The sequence below is a fragment of the Diceros bicornis genome, chromosome 5, assembly GCF_020826845.1.
Source record: "Diceros bicornis minor isolate mBicDic1 chromosome 5, mDicBic1.mat.cur, whole genome shotgun sequence".
Classification (NCBI taxonomy): Eukaryota; Metazoa; Chordata; class Mammalia; order Perissodactyla; family Rhinocerotidae; genus Diceros; species Diceros bicornis.
In genome coordinates, this window is record NC_080744.1 from 54720484 (window position 1) to 54742494 (window position 22011).

At 37.6% G+C, this 22011-nt stretch overlaps 1 long non-coding RNA gene across 8 annotated transcripts in view; it reads right to left on the reverse strand.

Moving 5' to 3' along the window:
- LOC131406136 (uncharacterized) overlaps positions 1-22011 on the reverse strand; it is a 107787-nt gene that overhangs the window by 46333 nt on the left and 39443 nt on the right. For 3 of the 8 annotated variants that reach the window (XR_009220069.1, XR_009220067.1, XR_009220065.1), the window contains exons 2-4: positions 18721-18983; positions 1292-1387; positions 490-809 (exon numbers count right to left, since the gene is read on the reverse strand). This is a non-coding gene — a long non-coding RNA (uncharacterized LOC131406136). Of the gene's footprint in view, positions 1-489; positions 810-1133; positions 1159-1291; positions 1388-18423; positions 18984-22011 lie in introns of those variants that run through there. The other 5 variants (XR_009220066.1, XR_009220071.1, XR_009220070.1 and 2 more) reach the window with 4 other exon arrangements.

The window sequence follows — 22011 nt, forward strand, 5'->3', positions numbered from 1 at the left end:
ATACTACTCAGCCATAAAAAAAGACAAAATCGTCCCATTTGCAACAACATGGATGGGCCTGGAGCGTATTATGTTAAGTGAAATAAGCCAGAAAGAGAAAGACAAACACTGTATGATCTCACTCATATGTGGAATATAAACCAACACATGGACAGAGAAAACTGGACTGTGGTTACCAGGGGCAGTGGGGGTGGGGGGTGGGCACAAGGGGTGAAGGGAGTCATATATATGGCGATGGACAAACAAAAATGTACAACCCAAAAATTTCACAATGTTAGAAACCATTAAAACATCAATAAAAAAAAAAAAAAAGATTGAAACCAAAAAAAAAAAAAAATTAGACTATGAGTGATGAGCATGATGCAGTCTGTACAGAAACGGATAAACAATAAGGTATACCTGAAATTACACAATGTTATAAACGATTAGGACTTCAATAAAATTATTGAAAGAAAAACAAAAACAAAAACAAACAAACAAAAAACACACCATGACTTCCATCTTGGTCATTCCCTTTCTCTGTGTTGGATCACTCACTCTAGGGGATGCCAGTTGCTGTCTTGAGGATACTTAGGCAGTCCCATGTCTTGAGGATACTTAGGCAGCCCTGTGGAGAGGCCCACATGGCAAGGAACTGAGGCTTCCAGCCAACAGCCAGGGAAGTGAGCCTTCTTTGAAGTGGATCTTCCAGCCCCAGTCAAGCCTTCAGATGACTTCAGCCTTAGCCAACAGCTTAACTGAAATTTCATCAGAGATCATGAGCCAGAACCTCCCAGCTAAGCTGCGCCTGGATTCTTGACCCTACGAAACTATGTGAGACAAGAAAAAGTTTATTGTTATTTAAAGCCACTAAGTTTTAGAGTACTTTGTTATGCAGAAATAGAGAACTACATAAGAAAATGAATCTAAAAAAGGGAAAGAATAAATTACTACCGATGAAAGTAGAATTAATTAACCAGAAAACAGAACAAATAAATTCAAAAGTTGATTTGTTTTTAAGGAAAAACCTAACAAATTTGATAAACTAGTATCTACTCGAATCAAGAGAAAAAGCAGAAATACACAGAATAAGAAATGATAAAGTTGAAATAACTACAGACATCATGGAAATGAAAAGAATAATATGAGCCTACCTTGCTCAATTCTATGCAAATAAATCTGAAAACAAATGAAATGCATAATTTTCTAGGAGAAAACAATTTATAAAAACAGATTACAAAAGAGACAGGAAAACCTAAATGGCAAATTTTGATGGAGGAAATAGAGAAAGTTGTCAAAATGTTATCTCTACCCTAAAGTATCAGGTTCAGATGGTGTCACAAAGGATTTCCACAAAATCTCCAAAGAACACATAATTCCATTGTTATTTAAATTCCAGATTTAAATTCTGGGGCATAGAAAAAGAAGGAAAATTTCCAAGTTATTTTATGAAGCAAGAATAGACCCGACATAAATTAGCCACAAAAAGAAAACAACAAATGAATCTCATGAATATGAACATCAATGTAAAAATTCTAAATTAATATTAGCAAACATAATCCAACATCATATTTAAAGAACAAAACATTATGAAAAGTTGGGATTATTGTAGGAATATAAGGTTGATTCAATATGAGGAAATCTACTAATATAATTAATCAGCACAAAAGCTCCAGAGAGAAAAATCATGTGATCATCGCCAAAGATGCTAAAAAAATATTTGACAAAGTTCACCATTTATGCTTGGTTAAAAAAAACTCAACAAAAGAATTGATAGGTACTTCCTTAACATGGTAAGATATTTCTATTTCAACCCAAAAGCTGACATCATGTTTAGTGGGAAAGCATTAGATAAATTCTCACTGAAATCAGGAATTACTGAAATCACACTATTACCATTATTGTTTAATATTTTTCAGAATGTAGTAGCCAAGATAATTACACTAGAGAAAGAAATTAGAGGAAGAAAACTTGGGAAGGAAGAGATAAAACCACATTTGCAGTGAGATGGTTCTTGAAAAACAAAAGAAGGTAAACTGTAAAACTATTAAAACTGAAGAGAATTCGGTATCGATATACAGAAATTGGTTGCTTTTGTATATATAAACATCAACCAGTTATCAGATAAAGGAAGAAAAACTTCATTTACAATAGCAATAAAAGTATAAGATACTTAAAAGATAACTTTAAAAATGTGCAAAATATGTGCAAAATACACATAAGGTAAACTAAAACATGCCTCAAGGGCACACAAGAAGATTTAAACGAATCAAAAGCCATGTTATAGTCTTACGTTTACCATTACAAAGCTGTCAGTTCTCTCCAATTTAGCCTATAAATTTAACCTGATCCCAATAAATATACCAATTGAGTTTACTTTTGAAATAAGACAAACAGACACTATTGTCATAGAAAAGAAATTAATTAGCAAGTTTAGCTAGGAAAAATGTGAAAAAGTAGAGTATGAAGAAGGAACTAGCCCAAAGAAATAAGAAAATGTCTTATAATATTCTAATGATTTAAACAATGTTGTAGCACCACATGAATAGAGAGAAATGGCACAGAATTGAAGGTCCAGAAATTGACATACATTTGGGTTTGTAGGTAGCATAGAATCAAATTTGGTGTAGAATAAAAATGGTATCTCAAATCAGTGTGGAAAAGATAGCTTATTCAGTAAATGGTATGAGAATGACTAGGTCATCATATGGAAACAAAGTCAGATCTATACCTTACACGTTACATCAGAATAAATTAAAAATAGATCAAATATCTAAATACAAAAAATAAAAGTTTAAGAGTTCTAGAACAAGAAAATTATTTTACAATCTGATAGTGGGGAAGATCTTTATAATTATGACACCAAACTCAGAAGCCATAAAAGATTACTGTACTAGACAACATAAAAAAATGTTTGAAAGTTAAAAATTACCATAAGCAAAGTCAAAGACAAACTGGTAAAATAATATTTGCAACTCATATTACAAAAGGCTGATTTCCCTAGTCTAAAATGAGTTCTTACAAATCAATAAGAAACAGACCTGCAACTCCATAGAAAAATGGGCGAAGATTAACAGATAACAGAAAATACAATGGGTAATAAATATTTGAGAAAGTGCAAGACATCAATCTTAAGAGAAATGTAAAACACAATTACATTGAAATGTCATTTTTCCCTATAATTTGGCAAAGATAGGAAAGCTCAATAACATACTGTGTTGACGAAGCTGAAAGGAAAGAGGCATTCTCTTACGTTGCTAGTGGGAGTGTAACCTCTATTGTGAGAAATGTGGTAAATTCTGTCAAAATCCATATTCCTTTCACTCAGCAATTCTATTTCTGACAACTTTTTTTTTTAGAGATTTGCTCACACCATGTGAAACGACCTATGCCGTTTCAATATCTTTGTATCTTGTTTGTAATAGCAAAGGATAGAAAAAAATCAACAAGTCGATCAACAGCAGGCTGGTTAAATAAGTTATGGTGCATCCAATGTATATTTTGGAATAATCCCCAAATGACACTAAATGGAAAAAGCAAGGTGCAGATAGTATATGAATTATGTTACCATTTGCATCTAAGGGGGGGCAAAAAATACGATTGTTTGCTTGTATATGCATAAAATATTTCTAGAAAGATTTGTTAATGATAGGATAAAAATAAATACATACAGGCATTTTAAGATTTTCTTCTCAAACCCCAGCGAGCTGTCAAGGGCACTGAACTTTGGAGACCACTGCTCCGGGTCTGCACTGTTCAATACAGTAGCCAGTAGCCACATGTGGCTTACTGAGCATTTGAAATGTACTAATCCAAATTGAGAGGTGCTGAAGGCGTAAAATGTACAGTGGATGTTGAAGACTTAGAACAAGAAAAAAAGAATGCAGAAATATCTCATTAATAATTTTTATATTAATTACATATTTTGGATATATTGGTTTAAATCAAATATATTATCAAAATTAATTGCACTTATTTACTTTTACTATTTTAATGTGGCTACTAGAAAATTTAAAGTGGCATATATGGCATGCATGCTTTTTTTTTGTTGGACAGGTGAATTTCGGGAGAGCAGAGGTCATGCTCTATTCACACCTGTGTCCACAACACACCACTATAGCAGAACTAAATGAAATTTTGCAGATGCTAGATACATTTTGCTAAGAAGTAAGACACTAATTCTTTCAAATCATCAGGGACTGAGTGGGCACAGTATGTGAGTAAATATATTGTTTAAGCTTGTTTTTTCAGGAAAATCACAAAAGGAAAGAGTAAAAACCCTCACTGTGAGGTGGTTTATTCAACACTCTATTTAAAGATTAGGCTGAATCTACGCACTACAATTGAATATGTTTCCACAATCGCTTTAAGGGTTAGCATTTAGAAATTAGAGAGGAGCATTTGGCCAAGCATTCTTGATGTGAATCGTTGTTACTGTGTACGAATTGATTAAAGATAATTTTGACAGCTAAAAATCTAAAGTCTCACGTAAACCTAAAATATTTTCAAGATTAAACAGGAGTAATCTACTTAAACTTTCATATACATCTGTCGGGTTAGTATGAGCTTGAAAAAAATTATTGGATAAGGCAGTATTATTTGACCCTATAGAATTTTTTTTCTTTTTAAAACAAAGTTCTTTAAGAGAGACAACCTATTTCTAATTTCAGTATTTTATATCGATTGAAATAAATTAGCCACATCCATTTGATAACATAATTTAGCATTTTCCTCATTTGGAAGGAAATATGCTTTACTTTATTTGTACCTTCACTTATTTTATGGAAAATATAAATGATTTTAATAAACAAAAGGTATAAATGCCAAAAAAAGAAGGAAGAAATTCAGAAGAAATGGGGAGGGAAAGAGGATACTTTCCAAACCCTCTTCAGTTCTCATTCAAGTCGAGTTTAGAAGGGACATAAATCATGCCATATTATAAGGTTGGCAATACACACACAAAGCAACCAAACAACATGATTTGATTGAGTTCATGGCTATCAGCATATCAGCAAATGAAGCAATTACTAAATATGAATACCCCAAAGCAAAATAAATGAGTGGAGGTTAAACCCAGAACTTCAGTTGTCTTTGAGTTCTCACTGTAGCATATGCTATGTGCATTTTAAAATTTAAAATAAAATTTTGCATTTTAGGCTTTGAAAGTACATGATATTGGGTGGCTGTAGAGTGCCCTGCCGCTTCTTATGCGTCAATGTGTCTGTCTTTCCTTCGTGGTCTTTAGTAATTTTAGAAAATCTTTTGTACCCATTCTCTAACCCAGTGGTTCTCAACTGGGGGCGATTTTGCCTTCCCCCAGAGGACACTTGGCAATGTCTGGAGATATTTTTGGTTGTCACAGCTGGTGGGAAGGGCTACTAGCTTTTAGTAGCTGGAGGCCAGGGCTACTTGCAAACATCCCACAATGCACAGGACAGCCTCTCACAACAAAGAATTATCCGACTCAAAATGTCGTGAAGTTTGAGATTAAGAAACTCAGCTCTAATCTGAAAGAGTTGTCGTTTTTGTCTCAAGTCAATTTTCCCTTTGGCAGCATCCTTCAGGAGGTGAACTGAGCCTGCAAATCTGTAAGAGCTGGCTTTAATTATCTAAGTCTCTCTCCGTCTACATGCCTACACATTTTCATTCACTCACACACTCACTCATTCAGTACTTCCTAGGTCTAATAGAAATAAAAGCACATCATATGTAGGGTAAAATACAATTTATTGTCCAAACTGGGACACTATTGAGGGTTGTTAATAGTTAAGCTGGACAATAGGAGTAAATCCTGGGTAAATCAGATCATCTGGTCATCCTAATCATATGGCAGCATGCCATGTCCAAAATGACAAATAAGACATGGAGGAATTTCTAATGGCAGCCCGTTGGGAGACTGGTGTTTGGGCATTGGGACTGAGCATCAGGGCTGAGGTCTAAGGTCATTCCTGGTTTGTGTGTTGGTGAGATCATGACATAAAAAAATCCAATGTGAAACCATTACCACTACAATAGAGCTTGGTTTTAGGAAAGACAAAATAAGCACAAAGCTCAATACATACAAGGAACATAAACCCTTTAAAACTTTTTAAAAAAACACCTGTATATTGAGTGCACATAGTAGGTACTCAACAGAAGTCTGCTGCTGGACACATTTACATGGTCTTATCTGATATGTGGGAACCTGTCTCCATTTAAAGTGTGTTATTTTAAATCCCATGATTTCCTGAACCTGTGTCTTAGAGGCACAAAGTAGGGTTACTACCCCTTCTGCACCACAACAAAAAATTACCGATTTTGGATTTGTCAAAATACAACAAAACCGTTCAGGCAAGATAAATAATTATAAATGCCAGCACAGTCGCTTGCCTGTTTTCCTTTTGATCTGGAAGGTTGCTAGTGGATGAGATAATCTTTTATTTATATTGCATGTGGTAAAATTTCGAAACAGGATTTTTGCGCCCATCATACTCTCCTTCCATAATTAAGCCTGTAGGGCTGGCTGGCTGATATTTTTTAATGCAGAGCTTGTCAATTTCTGTTAACACTAATTTAGAGTTCATAGCTCCATATATCATGGAAATGTGAGGGCAAAACAATTTATATAAAAAATATTTTGAGAGGAGTTGAACAAATTGAAGATCATTTCTACACTGACTACTGAGCATTTGTGGTCTGATTACAGCACCAATTTATATAGTGGTGCAGGGAGCTCACCTTTTGTGGCAGGTACATTTGATTTTCCCAGACTATTTTTTTTTTGCTCTCCCTTTCCTCTTATACATGCCCTACCGCCATAAATAAACGTCTTTTTCCCCCTCTTTGCCATGTGTTGTCTTTTTAATTATGCCCCAAACTTGAATATAGTCAGTCCAGATCTTGTTTTGCCATTAACTTGGTAAGAAAAAGGCTGCCTTCTGCATTTCACACGAAACATTACAAGGGCAGTCCAGGGGCTTTCATCTCTTCCCACCTTCAGCAGACAGAACAATAGGCAGCTATAATCTTGTGACACCAGCAACTAATTTATCCAACCAGAAGACAGGTAGCACTCTGGGCTGCCGCTCCTGTCTGAATAGGTGCAGTAAATACTCAGCTTAATAGTAGTTTCTCAGGCAGGAGGGCAACATTTCACAGCATGGCGTTTTTATAATCTTCCTGGCATGCTGACAGCCAGGAGCACGGCCCGCGCATGTTCCTCCTTGGAGGGGCTTAGGATGCATGTAACTGTTAGATGGTGACACATTGTGCCTTTAAGCAAGTTTAACTGTTTTATAGCCCCTCTGATCTGCAGCTTTGTACATCTGTTAAGCTGCCTCTTAAACTTCTGTGGGCACATCTGTGGAGCTGCTACTTGAAGCTCGGTGTGCGTTGCGGGCCTGTGTGGGGTTTCTTTGTGACTGTCTCCTGTTTATCTGTGAGGAGTTTCTCTGTTAGACTGCAAGACCGGTTGAATACATCATCTCGGCCAAAAAGATAATAACCTTGTGACAGTCAGGAGGAATATACCTAGCCAAGGCTGAACAAATCTTGTCTGGACAAGCATTGATTAAAAAACAAATTAAAAAGGCAACTGTTTTTTTTCTTTTTTAACCTTTATTTCTTAGATGTCCCTGGGTCATTTGGGCTTCAGGTGATCCGGCTCCAAGCTGGTATTAGTTGGGTTCCCCAGGAAAACAGAACCAATAGAATATATATAGATATATAAGAAAAGAATTATTATGGCAATTGGCTCGTGAGATTATGGAGGCCGAGAAGTCTCGTGATATGCTATTTGCAGGCTAGAGAATGAGGAAAGCCAGTGGTATAATTCAGTCTGAGTCGTAAGGCCCGAGAACCAGAAGCTCTGATGACCAATGGCAGGAGAAGATGGACATCCCAGATCAAGAAGAGAGAGAGCAAATCTGCCCTTTCTCTGCCTTTTTGTTCTATTTGGGTCCTCAACAGATTGGAGGATGCTGACCCACATTGGTGAGCTGGATGTTCTTTACTCAGTTTACTGATTCAAATCCTAATCTCTTCCAGAAACATTCTCACAGACATACCCAGAAATAATGTTTCACCAGCGATCTGGGCATCCCTCAGCCCAGTTAAGTTACATAAAATTAAAGATCACAAAGCTGTAGGTTGGATCAAGGTCTGCTCCGTGCGTCTCATCATCCTTAAGCAAGACGTTACCCAAGGCACGTTCTTCCTATGGTGAAATGCAACCTTGTTTCAAGTCTTATATCTTCAGCTAACTCCCCATTCCCAAGGCAAATCACATGGATGGCCAGCCCAAGTCAAGAGACAGGGCAGTATACTCTGCTTATCATGAGACCAAAGCAAACCACACGGCCACGCTCAGCATCAAAAGGGCAGGGAAATACATTCCTCCCAGGAACCTGGGAGTGAGAGAGAAAGTGAATATTTGCTAAACAATAGTCTAATCTACAACCCTGTCCCTGTCTACAAAATGAACAAAACACAGCTATTTGCTAGGTAGTGGAATTTTGCATATACTGAGTCCATCAGTGTGGGTTCCATTTCTGAAAGATGCCAAGGACACCATGAAAGGATGAGCAACTAAATAATCTTGACCGTGATAAAGAGGTCACCTCTATGCCCTGTCAGGAAGACTCAGACTCACTAGAGAACTTCGAGAGCTTGGTCCTAATTCTTCAAGTCTTGGTGAAATATTCCATGGTTTGAAAGTTTACCTGCAAGGAGAAAGGAAGGGAGGCCCTGGCTGAGAAACTTGGTCTTTTGATATTTATCACTTCTCTTGATGTTGTAAATTTGTTCATTCAACAGACCTGTGTTCTGCTCTTTCAGCACTTTCGGTGTCTAAATACTCGAAGAAAATAAATGTGTGTGAAGGTGCTTGGGCCTTAAATCAGGGCTGATATTCGTTTGCATGCACCAGGATGGCATACAGTTGGCATCCATTCTGAGTGGCCAAGTCCATTTGGAAAGGTTGGTGCCCTTACTATACAGTTAGTTAAATATTTTGAATATCACCATTGGCTGGATATATTTAGAGTTCTGTGATTCTGGCTCTTTCTTTAGCATGTAAATTATGATTCTGGATATGCTTGTCAACTCTTCTCAGGGAAACTGTCTCACCCACAGCTTTTGCAAAACATCAGCTTTTGGTTAAATCACAAAACTCCAAATCCCAAGCACGCTCCCCATCCTGGCCACAGCTGATTGGGCCATGGATGGGCTCCTGACCCAAAGACAGCCAACGACTATGTACGGGTCTATTAGGTGGCCTATTATTAAGTCCCTTTTTAGATGTGTTGGACCAATTAGATTTTCTATCTTAGAATAATGAATTGGGAATTGGGAAGTAAATCAGTGGCTAAAAGTTCATCTAGAAGAATGAGATTTTGCACCATGTTTTAAAGTCAATTTGTGGAGTCAATCTGTATTAGTCGTCTATTGTAGCATAACGAATTACCCCCAAGCTTAGTGGCTTTAAACAACGCTAAACATTACTTTAGCTCACAGTTTCCTGGCGTGGCTTAGCTGGGTCTTCTGCTTTAGGGTCTCTCATGAGGCTACAATCAAGTAGTTGGCTCAGGCCATAGTGATCTCAAGGCTCTGCTGGGGCAGGATCCACTTGTAAACTCACTCACATGGTTGTGGGCAGGATTCAGTTCTTCATGAGCTCTTGCACTGAGGGCCTCAGTTCCTTGCTGGCTCTTGGCTGGAGACCTCCCTCAGTTCCTTGCAGGTGGCCCTCTGCATCAGAGCAAGCAGGCTAGAGGAGCCAGGGAGAGAGTGCCAGCAAGATGAAAGTCACAGTCCTTATAACTTAATCTCTGAAGTGACATCTGTGTCAGCCACTGTCCAACCAGAGAAGCAAAACTAGTAGGAGATATTGTTAAGAGATTCATCACAAGGAAGTGGTTATGGGATTGTGGGAGCTGGCTATGCAAGATCTGCAGGGCAGGACATTAGGAAGGACAGGCTGGAGCTCTTGGGTGTGGCCTGAGCTGCAGTCCACAGGCTGAATTTTTTCTTCTTTAGGGAAGTCTCAGCTCTGCTTAAAGCCTTTCAACTGACTGAATCTCATCCACCCAGATTATGTAGGATAATCTCTCTTACTTAAAGTCAACTGATTATGGACTTTAATCACATTTAATACCTTCAGAGCAACACCTAGATTAGTGTCTGACTGAATAACTGGGGACTGTAGCTGAGCCATGTCGACATATTAAAAAATTCCATTACAACATCTTTCACTTTTGCCATATTCTATTCATTAGAAGCAAGTCACTAGGTCCAGCCCACAGTCAAAGTGAGGGGAAGTGGGGATCATTGGGAACCATTATACAAGGCTGTCTACCAGAGTCAAGTTTTAATTTTACTTGCAAAATAATTTTTGCAAGGGCAAATGCCTTTAAAAATGTTCCTAACTCTAAAAATTTGCACAGCCATTTATATTTGTTGAATTAATTATAGTTAAATGAATGAGGTCTTGTTCAGTGGTTAATTACACAGGTTTGGTGAGCAAACATAGTTTGTAACTTTAAGTGAACAAATCTGGTTCTGTACAACAAACATTCTAATAAATGTGGTTTTCCCTAACAAATATTTATAGTTTCGAGGTTACAAGTCAGTGGTCCTCAGAACTACTACAGCAAATCTCTTAATATTAAGGCAAGTCCTTTGGTCTTCTTAGTTACAAAATGTAGTTCGAAACTTACAAAACAACAAAATATAGAAATCAGTATGGATATACCTTAAATTTTATGAGAATTAATCAGTAAATATTGACCAATCTTCTTCCTTATCTTTTTAAACAAAAGATAATGGCTATCCTAGTATTTTGCATTCTCAAAATCTCTTGTGTCAACCAGTTCTTCACTTAAAGCACTTTATTAAAGGGCACTGAAAGCTATGGCAAATAGATTCTACTATAATTTTAACCAAGGTGGAATTAAAGAATTTGGGGCTTACAATGCTCTATTTCCACAGTCTGGGAGAGGGAAAGGCCGGTGGCCATTCTGAACCACAAAGGGCCAAAGTTATGAGAAAACTGAAGGCATGAATAAGCAGAAGCTTTGAGATAGAGTAAAAGCTAATGGGAGAGAGGCAAGCAGACACACCAAGGCGGAGACCAAGTGAGAGCAGAGAGAAAGTATCGTCAAGGCGCCAGAGGGAAGATCCTTGACCTCTCGCTGCTGAGGCTGCCTTGGGTTCATTTCCTGTCTCCATCAGGGTCTACTCAGATCACCGTTTCTCTTCCTGGATCCTCCTCTCAGTTACTCACTACATCCTCCCCTTCTATCCCCTCATTCCATCAACATTACTTGAGTAATGCTTGAGCGAGTTTCTGTTCTTGTCTTCAGGAAAATGGATGTTGTATATTTACAAAATTGTACTTTTTTAGTTTGGTTCTAACTCAAGTTACCTAAAATCAGTTTTTTTTTTACTGTGGTAAAATACACATACGATAAAATGTACCATCTTAACCATTTTTAAGTATGTAGTTTAGTGGCATTAATCACATTGACATTGTTGTGCAACCATCACCACCATCCATCTCCAGAACTTTTTCATCTTCCCCAACTGAAGCTCTGTACCTATTAAATAATAACTCCCTCAGCCCCTGGCAACCACTATTCTACTTTCTGTCTCTATGAATTTGACTACTCTAGGAACTTCACAAAGGTGTAATCATACAGTATTTGTCCTTTTGTGACTGGTCTATTTCACCTAGTAAAATGTCTTCACAGTTGTAGCATGTGTCAGAATTTCCTTCCTTTTGAAGACTAATATTCCATTGCATGTATATACCACATTTCGTTTATCCATTCATCTGTGGATGGACACTTGAATTGCTTCCACCTTTGGCTATTGTGAATAATACTGCTATGAACATGGGTGTACGAATATCTCTCCTCTGCTTTCACTTCTTTTGCATGTATACACAGACGTGGAATTGGTGGATCATATGGTAATTCTATGTTTCATTTTCTGAGGAACTGCCATACTGTTTCCCACAGCGGCTGAACTATTTTACACTCCCACCAGGGTCCCAATTTTTCCATATACTCACCAACTCCTTTTATTTTCTGTGTTTTCTTGGATAGTAGCCATCCTAATGAGTGTGAGGTAGTCAAAGGGAATTCTGATAAAGAGATGCATGAACTGAATTGGAACTGGAACTAGAGCTGAAAAGATTCCAAGGGATATGTTGTTTCTGGCTGTCTTGACATCTCTACTTCTTTATGTAGCCTTGCTTAGTTTTTCTCTTTGTACTGATTGGCTTTTTCTGCTCACTTAGGGTTTCTGTCCCCCTCATCACATTGGCTTGCATGTGGCCCATCATGGCTACTCTAGTGCACTCTACATGCTGTGACTTCTTGAATATCTTTTCAGCTTTAGTACCGACTGACTCTCGCTTAGGATTCTTAGTTTCTCCATATTGAATGACAGAGGACTGATTATTCTGATTCATCATTTTGATCACAGACTTGCCCAATAATGGCCTAACCTAGGGTTAGGTGACAATTTCTGGCCTGGTAAGCCGTGACCAGAAGGGTGAAGTCACTTTGAGAAATGACTAATAAGGTATTAAGGGCAGAAGGTGGGGCAGATCCCCTAGAAGTATGTAAGTTTATGTGTGTGTGTGTGTGTGTGTGTGTGTGTGTGTGTATGTATGTGTAGTGGGCAATGGTTGACATATACTGAATGGTGTCTTCATAAGATTTCCCATCATCAATCCATTCAACAATCAGTACATATTCACTATACAAGAGGTGTTGGGCTAGGTATTGTTAATTGCTAACAATTGCTAATAGCTAACATTTTTAAATATATAAAATGTTCCAAGCACTGGTCTAAGAGACTGTTATAACACAAAATGATAATGGCATTCTCAAGAATTTTGCAATCTGGTTAGAGGTAAGACACCTACCCCCATAAAACTTTAAGTTGCAATATAAAACACCAATAGTAAAGATGCTATAAGTAATTTCCTGACCAACTACCCCAAGAGTGATATAGATAGTAAGTGCTGTGCATACTGAGGGACTGCTATAGTGTAAAATTATCTGAGAAGTCTTTATGGAGGACTTGACTTGGGATTTTAAGGATGAGCAGGTTTCAGATAGTTAGAGAGGCCAGAGAAAGCAATTGATTATTGGACAAATATTTATTGCATGCTTATTCACAGTCAGGCACTGTACTAGGAGCTAGGGACATAAAAGAGAGCAAGACATTCCCTTGAAGGAGCCTATAACCTAGAGAAGGATAGACAAGCAATTAGAGAATAGCTGTAGGCATCAATGTGGAAAATGATAAGCTATGTTTCAAGAAAAATCTAGCCTTTGTTATCACCATCACAAGAAGTCTGATGAAAAGACCTGCTGTTTGGAAATTAAGGCAGCCCTTGCAAGTTACTCTTGCTTTGGGAAAATGTGTCCTCTTCAAGCCTCACAGAAGTGGCCATCACTCCCACGGGCCTGCCAATGCCCATCTCTGAGTGGGATGGAGAAGGGGTGGGCTGCTCTTGGGTTACCTCCCACAATACTCTTAAAAAGACTATGCAACACCGCTGCTTTCTAGAGGCAGCTGGCTGGGGGCAGAAGCTCTTGGCTCAGTCTAGAGAGACAACAACTGGTCAGACAAAGGGGAGAGAAAGAGGCTGAAATCCAGAGGGGAGGAATGGAGCTTCCAGATGGACAAAGGGTGCCAAGTCCACTGCGCTACAATCTTTCATGGAACAAACCTCATTTTCTGATTTGCTTAATATTCTCTGATCAAATAGCAACCCTGCAGAAGAGAGATGATTATAGACACTATACAGACATTATATTTTCTGTTTGTTTGTTTTTAATTTATTTATTTTTCTTTTTTTAACCATGAACTGTTGGTTTACTATAACACTTAGTGTTGAAAAATGACTGGTTGCTGAACAAGCACTCTCATTTCTAATAACCCGAGTTTTAATGACTCCAAAGGGATTAATAAACAAAAAAACTTTAGCTAACACACATAATAATATCATCAACAAGTCCTCTGCAAAGAAGGTCCTGATGTTGCCTTCACATTCGATTACCTTCTTGCTCTCAGTCCAGACTTTCTGAACATTTAGAATATAAATTTCTGGCTTGTTAAAATGAGGGCTAATTAGTTAAGAAGCAAAACAGGTCCTTCTTTGGTACATGGTCTCTACTTTTTTTCTGGCAGGCTCTAGGGAGGTAGTTCCCAGGGGACTCACATCAGAGCAGCTTTAGGAGAAAGGAATCTGAATTTGATCCCATAAAATCTGGGGGAACAAGAAGGACAACGAGGCAGAGGCACTTAACTTGTTTCACTGCCTTTACATAGTGATGAGGTCCTTATCCTGGCCTTCCCCTCAAGCCCCATACACCCCTACAAGGGGGCAGGAGGATCAGATCATACGTTTAAATTATTTTCAAAGATGTCAAGCAATTCCAACTCCTTTAATACAGCAATCTTCCAAAGGAGCGATAAATCTCCAAACCGAAGAGAAGCTTCCCCCTTTCAAATTTTAGCTGTGAAGACTGATTATGTATTTAAGGTTTGGAGCTGTGTAAAGCTTTGTTAGGCAAATCAGTGACCAAATCATTTCTCCTAGCCCCAAATCTACAGCTCCTATTTATATATGATGAATTTTCTAGAACTCGAAGAACAGACTTCTTAATACAATCATCATCAGTCCTTTGCATAGCATCTGAGGAGCCAGGGACTTGGTTGAGCCGATGGCAGACTTTTCACTTCAACAAGCCTCACCACTATAATGGAAATCTGAAGGCCTGGAAACAATGTACATAGCTTCCCTGACTAATTTTATTATGCAGACACACTTAATGGCTCCTGTTACAATCGCACCCGGGGTGGGAAACAGTACTGGATTGTGACAATCACACTAAATCGACAAGGATTATCAGTCATTAAAAAGGAACCAAATTAGCATCAAGCAGTAATATTTTATACTTATCAAATCTTCTGTTGGTCAAGGTCCATTACTGAACGACATCATAAAGGCAGAAGCCGTCAGCTCATTCTCCAGAACATTTAAATCTCTATTGTATTTGTGTAGGATATAATTTCTGGTAGCAATAAAGCCTAATAAAGGTTACACCCCGATGAATAAAATCTTAATAAATTGACCCATGACATTTAAATGGATAATTATATTTGAGATAAAAGAAGAATCTCTTGTTTCAGTGAAGAAGTGTTTCAAGTTGTGCCCAACCCAAGTTACCCACCAGCTACAGGATGGTTTTACATGGCTTTACAGTGATATAAAATATTAATATTGCTGGTTACCATTGTATTAGATTAATTATTCATCAGCCCTTCCCAACAACTCCTGTCTATCAGAATCATCAAGACTAAATTTAAAATGTTTCTACATGATAAGAAATTGTATGGAAATTAACTATTACCTGTATTTCTAAGCATGGGTTAGAAATGCTAGGGTTTATCTTCCCCTCAACCTGCACCATGCCACAATATGTCAGCCTGTCACTAGACTTTATCTTCACATGGCAGAGAAGTGTAAAAGAGAATCAGGATGTGATTAGGAGGAGATGGAAAGAGTTGTTACTGAACGTGATGTATCAGACCCAACTGGAACAGTTCACCTTATGTTATGTACTGATGCCTCTCAGTTCTCATTAGGACTGTGCCCCAGACAATTAATAAAACCTAAGTGGGAAAAACAAAACAAAGCAGAAGTGCTACGGGGGTTGTAAGGATGGCTACCCTCCAGTCTCTTGGGTAAGGCTTCTCCTCTATACTTTTTGTACTGCATTAGGCTCAGGAAAAAAAGACTCTGGTGTAACACAACTAACACCAACTTATTTCATTAATCAATTAATATTTAATTTGTGCATTCATTCAACAAATATTCATGCATTCCTATTATGTAGCTCTTAGACTCTTTTTTGAGAGAATACTGGTTATATTATATTTTCTCACATAAATTGAATACAGAACATGTTGCAGATTCCAAGAAGAAATCCCAGAGAACCCAGCCACAAAGACTGTCATCTCGTTTAAAGCAGGGACTGGGTCTTATTATTCTTTATACGCCAGGTGCTTAGCAATAAACCTTCAGTGGGTGAATGAATATAATTTGTTTTTGAAGGAATTTCCTTTCCAACAATGTGGTGGAGTAGAAACCCTACAAAGATTTCCCTGGATAAATTACAAAAAACTCCTTTAGAAATGTGTTGTTGAGATGGAAATAAAGTAGGGAATCCTCAGACGCCACAAATGCAGTAGAAGTGAGAATCTATAGAGCAATGGGGTCAGCTTTCACTCTAGAGAGCTTCTAATGGATTCTGGTCACTGAGAGCTTCCTTTTTGACTATTACATAGGAAAAGGGAGACAGAAGACAAAGCTAATAGCCCACTCAAGATGGAGAGTCTAATAGGAGATCTCAGCATAAATCTGGGATCCTAAAGAGTTATATCATCAGAGAAACAGTGAACTAGAAATAAACACACCTGCAGAGGGAGACTAAAGAAAATTGCCTTTCCTGACCTTGACAATGGGAAGAGGGGGAACAAAACCTTTCATAACCACGAATAAGTCCACATACAGATTTACAACCCAAATTACATTTTCAGAACATTCTGAAAAAGGCTAAGCCAAAAATTTAGTTTAAAATGGTATAAGGCACCTGGATGAAGCAAACATTAAACCCTCTGTAGAGGAACATACTTTAAACCAAGGCTATCAAAATATCCATGAAATCTGAGTTCATACTAAAATAATGATAATAATAATAATAATCAATAAAGAAACGAGATATAGATGACAGCTAAGAGAAATATCAATCAGGAGAATATTGGAATTTTAAACTCAAAATAAAAATAATTATGTTTCAATATATTTAATATAAATAAGGAACATGGAATCTTAAAAATGATAAAGTGGATTTAAAAAAGAACCAAGTGGAATTTCTGGAAATAAATACCAAATAATTGGAATAAAAATTCAATGGTTAGATTAGATACAGCTAAAGAGAGAACTAGTGAAATGACAGAGCTGAAGAAATTATTCACAATGTCACACTGAACAAAACAATTGAGGAGATGAAAACATCACAGAGAAGGTAAGTGATATGGAACATAGAGTGAAAATGTCTTACTTATGTCTAATCAGGGTTACAGAAAGAGATGAAAGAAAGGTAAGAGAGATTCAAAAGATAATGGATGAAAAATTTCCAGAACTGACAAAAGAGGCTAACCGTCAATTTCTAGAGCCTAAGGAACCTGAAGCAGGATAAATAAGAAGAAATTTACAGGTGGACAACAAAATAAAATTTCAAAAAGTTGAAGAAAATGAGATTATATTAAAAGCAGCTGTGGAAAAAAGTTTATCTGCAAAGGAATAGCTCTTAGACTGACAGCTAATTTTTCAACAGCCACAATACAATGCAGAAGACAATGGAATAATCTAATGTCCTGAGAGTGAAAAAATAATTGTTAAAATAGAATTCTATATTCAATGAAATTATGTTCCAGGAAATGAGTAAAGATACTTTCAGATAAGCAAAAACAGTTTTCCATCAAAATACCAACATAAAAGGATATTCTAAGTGATATGCTTCAGGCAGAAGAAAAACAATCCCAAATGAAAGTTTGATATTCAAGGAGAAAACACAAGCACAGAACTTGATAAATATATAGATAGAACTAAGTGAAAATTTACTTTATAAAACAATAATTGTCTAATTTGTGGGATTGATAAAAATGAGATATAAATAAAATAGCAAATAAGTTAGGATGGGGATGATCAGAATTAAAATGTTCTAAGTTACTTTTATTGTTTTAAGAAGAAATATTAATTTTGTATTTAAAAACATTAATTACTTATATTAAAATGTTTAAAGTAGTAGTAAAAGTATAGCAATAGAGTATAAAACTCCCAACTTTGGAGAGAGTAAAAAGAGAATGAGGGAAAGAGAAACATGAACAAACCTAAAAAAAAGCAAGAAAGGGGCCGGCCCCATGGCTTAGTGGTTGGGTGCGCGCGCTCCGCTACTGGCGCCCCGGTTCGGATCCCGGGTGCGCACCGTCGTACCGCTTCTCCGGCCATGCTGAGGCTGCGTCCCACGTGCATCAACTAGAAGGATGTGCAGCTATGACATACAACTATCTACTGGGGCTTTGGGGGGAAAAAATAAATAAATAAAATCTTTAAAAAAAAAAAAAGCAAGAAAGGAGAAAGAAGATAACTAGAATAGGAAGAACAAATGAAAAATACAAAATAAGGAGCATAATGTTTCCAAATATCTCACTAACCTCAATAAATTTAAATGACTAAACTATCCAGTTAAATGACAAAGATTTTCAGAGTGGGTTAAAAATATGACAATTATAAACAACTATAACAATTCTTAATGACTAGATACTTAATACCATGGCTTCAAAACGTGTAAAGCAAAAATTGACAGAGCTACAAAGAGAAACCGAAAAAAAATCCACCTTTACTTTTCTTAGTTATTCGTAAGACAGATAAGGAGTAAGGGTACAGCTGATCTAAATGTAATTAACAAACTTCATCGAATGGATAAATATAAAACATCACACCCAACTGGAAAGTACACATATATTTTGTATTAGTTTTCTATTGCTGCCATAACAAATTACCACCAACTTAGTAGCTTAAAACAACACAAATTTATCATCTCACAGTTTCATAGGTCAGAAGTCCACATGGGTCTTACTAGGCTAGAACCAAGGTGCCAGGACTGCTTTACTTACTGACGGCTCTGGGGGAGAGTCGGCTCCCTGCCTCATGAAGGTTGTTGGCAGAATTCAGTTCCATGCAGTTGGAGGGCTGAAGTCGCCTTTTCCTTGCTGCCTGTTGACCTAGGGTTGTTCTCAGCTTCTAGAGGCCACTTCACGTTCTTTGGCTCATGGACTCCTTCATCTTCAATGCCAGCAATGGTGGTCAAGTCCTTCTCGCACCTCATCTCTTCTGTCTTCTCTTCTGTCACATCTCGGACTAATAGGAGAAACCTCTCCTATAAATCAATAAGAAAAGAATAACTCAACAGAAAATTAGGAAAGAGTTTTGAACAGTACTTCAGAAAAGAAGACACAAGAATGGCCAATGAAATAATCTGACTAGATGTCCAATTTCATAAATAATTAGAAATTCAAATAAAAACCACAGTGAAATCCTACTTTATACTCACAGAATTAGCAAATATAAAAAATTTTGAGATATTGGCAAGGATGTGAGACAATGAAAACTCTTCCACTCTTTTGGTGGGAATATCAGTGGTATACCCACTTTAGAAGACAATTTTAAATTTCAAAGTAAAGTTAAAGATATGCATACACTATGATCTGGCATTCTACTCCTAGGAATGTACACTAATCAGCGATTCTCAAAGGGAAAGTCGGTGGACCACATGCTCAGAATCTTTGGGGAGGTTGTAGAGATACAGATTCTCAAATCAGTGTCAGTGATTCTCAAAGGGAAAGTCGGTGGACCACATGCTTCAGAATCTTTGGGGAGGTTGTAGAGATACAGATTCCTGGACTCCATCTCAGAAGGATTCTTAATCAGAATCCTTGGGGACAGAGTCTGGGGATTTTTGGAGGTGCTCCAGGCCATTCAAATGCACACTAAAGTTTGAGATCCACTGCTCTAGGGCATCTCTTGCATGTATGCAAGTTGAGACACATATAGGAGAGATTATAGCCATAATGCTGAAGAAAAGAACAGAAACTACCCAAATGTGCATCAACAGTATGATGGATAAATAAATTATGGTAAATTCATACAATGCATAACTATACAGTAGCTACAGGTATCCACAGGTTGAATCACAGGAACATAATGGGGGGAAAGAGCATGAGAATACATACAGTATAATTACATCTACAGTCATGCACTGCATAATGATGTTTCAGTCAACAACAGACCGCATATACGATGGTGGTTCCACAAGATTAGTGCCATATAGCTTAGGTATGTAGTAGGCTATACTATCTAAGTTTATGTAAGTACACTTTATGTTTGCACAATGACGAAATTGCCTAATGACGCATTTCTCAGAACATATGCCCATCGTTAAGTGACGGAAGACTGTATAATAAGTTCAAAAACGTGCAAAATCAAACAATATATAATTATATGATTTAGAGATACATACATATGAAATCTAGGGATACATAGGGAATAATAAAGATAAATTTAGGATAAAGATTTCCTCTGTGGAGAGGGAGGTGGATGGCAGTAGGAGCGGGCACGGGTTTTTGGAGACAGTGGTGATGTTCTATGAATGGGTGTTCATTTCACTGTTGTTCTTTATACCATGTATAAGGTATAAAATATATATTTGCATGTATTTAATACATACAAATTTTTTAAACTGGAAAAAAGTGGTTGAAGATATGATTAAAAGTTGGTTGTTTACTTAGCAGACTTAACTATTAATGCCTCTGAAAGTACTTTTGACAACTCTTTAAAACATTCTTACTGTTGCTGACCATCAACTTTGGCTCCAGGGCTGAAATTATGGGAAAAAAAGAGCTAGCAGGGGATGGAGGAGAAGAAGAACTTTGCAACATTTTGACAAATGGCATTTGGGAAAACATCTCTAAACTTTTCAATTTTTATCAATCTGTCAACACTTCAGACAATTAAGGAGAGTTCCCAGAGAGAGTGAACCGCTTGAGATTACGTGCGCCCTGTCTTTATGCTTGATCATGCTGATCACGAGCAAGTTAAGCACCGAGCAATAAATATGATGTTCTCAAAGACCTACTTTCCCGTAGTGCAACCTGCCATAGTCCTTGGAAATAAGATAGACATTTTTCCAAAGCTACCTCTGACTGCACTGAAGCTACCATTTATTTAATGCTATTTGGATCATGCTAACTAATGTAGCTTTTCCAAATTTCTTATTTGTTTTCAGCGAGAAATGAATATCCTGGTTGAATTAGTTCTTTCATTTTCATAGGTTTATAAGGCCCAGTATAAACCGAGAGCTGACTTTGAAAACTAAAAATGGTGAAGGGCAGTATTCTCATGACCAGACCCTTCCTTTCTGAAATGGCATTTTTCCTTTCCTTCCTCTACTGCACCAAAGGACGTGGAGCCCATGGCTGATCTCCATGAAACATGCACCATCCACACGGAAGTGCTTCCTAAAAGCATCGTTGAGATGTGAACCTGAAGATTGTGCCGGGCTGGGTATAATAACAAAGTTTACTATCATATGTTGGCTTCAATCCCTTTGTATTGCATTTTCTGGTTAAAAAAAAAAAAAGGCCTCACTTTCCTCCTATGGATAGAGGAAATCCAACAGACAGTAAGTATCTTTGCTACTTTACAATATAGTTGTAGTTAAAACCTCTTGATGTGAACCAAATACGAAGGGCACATTCACCACCCTCTGAGAATAGTCACAATGAGGAGCTCAGGATGGGTGGGTTTAGAGAAGGAAGGTCTATCTTGATTTTGCTCTCTAACTCACAACCACCTCTTCATCAGATCTGTTCAACTCCTTAAACCACTAGATCAAGCCTTTATACACAGCACATGGTTTGAGAGGCTTGTTTTCACGACTTGCCTTTGTTACTGACCAGCTGTGTGGTTTTGAGCAGATCACTTGGTCACCCCTGCATTAGTCAGGGAAGATGAACTGCTGTAATAAAAAGCCCTACAATCTCAGTGGCTTAACACAACAAACAAGGACTTGTCACTTATATCACATTGCATTGTAGCTTGGATGGATTTCCTACAAGAGGTGACTCAGGTACCCAGGCCCTTCCCACTGGGGTTCCACCGTCCTCACAGGTAGTCTCTAAGGTCACTGTAGAAAAGGAAGGAAGGAAGGAATGCAAGAAGTCTCACCCTCTCTTAACTGTCCCAGCCCCTAAGCGACACATTCCCTCTCTCACATTCATTTGATGAGAACTAGTCACATGGCTATTTGTAAGGGGCTGGGAAATGTAGTTTAGCTCTGGGCCCAAGAAGAGGAAATGGGGCTGATGAGCATCCCGCCAATTGCTGCCATAATTTCATTCTTTTGGGCC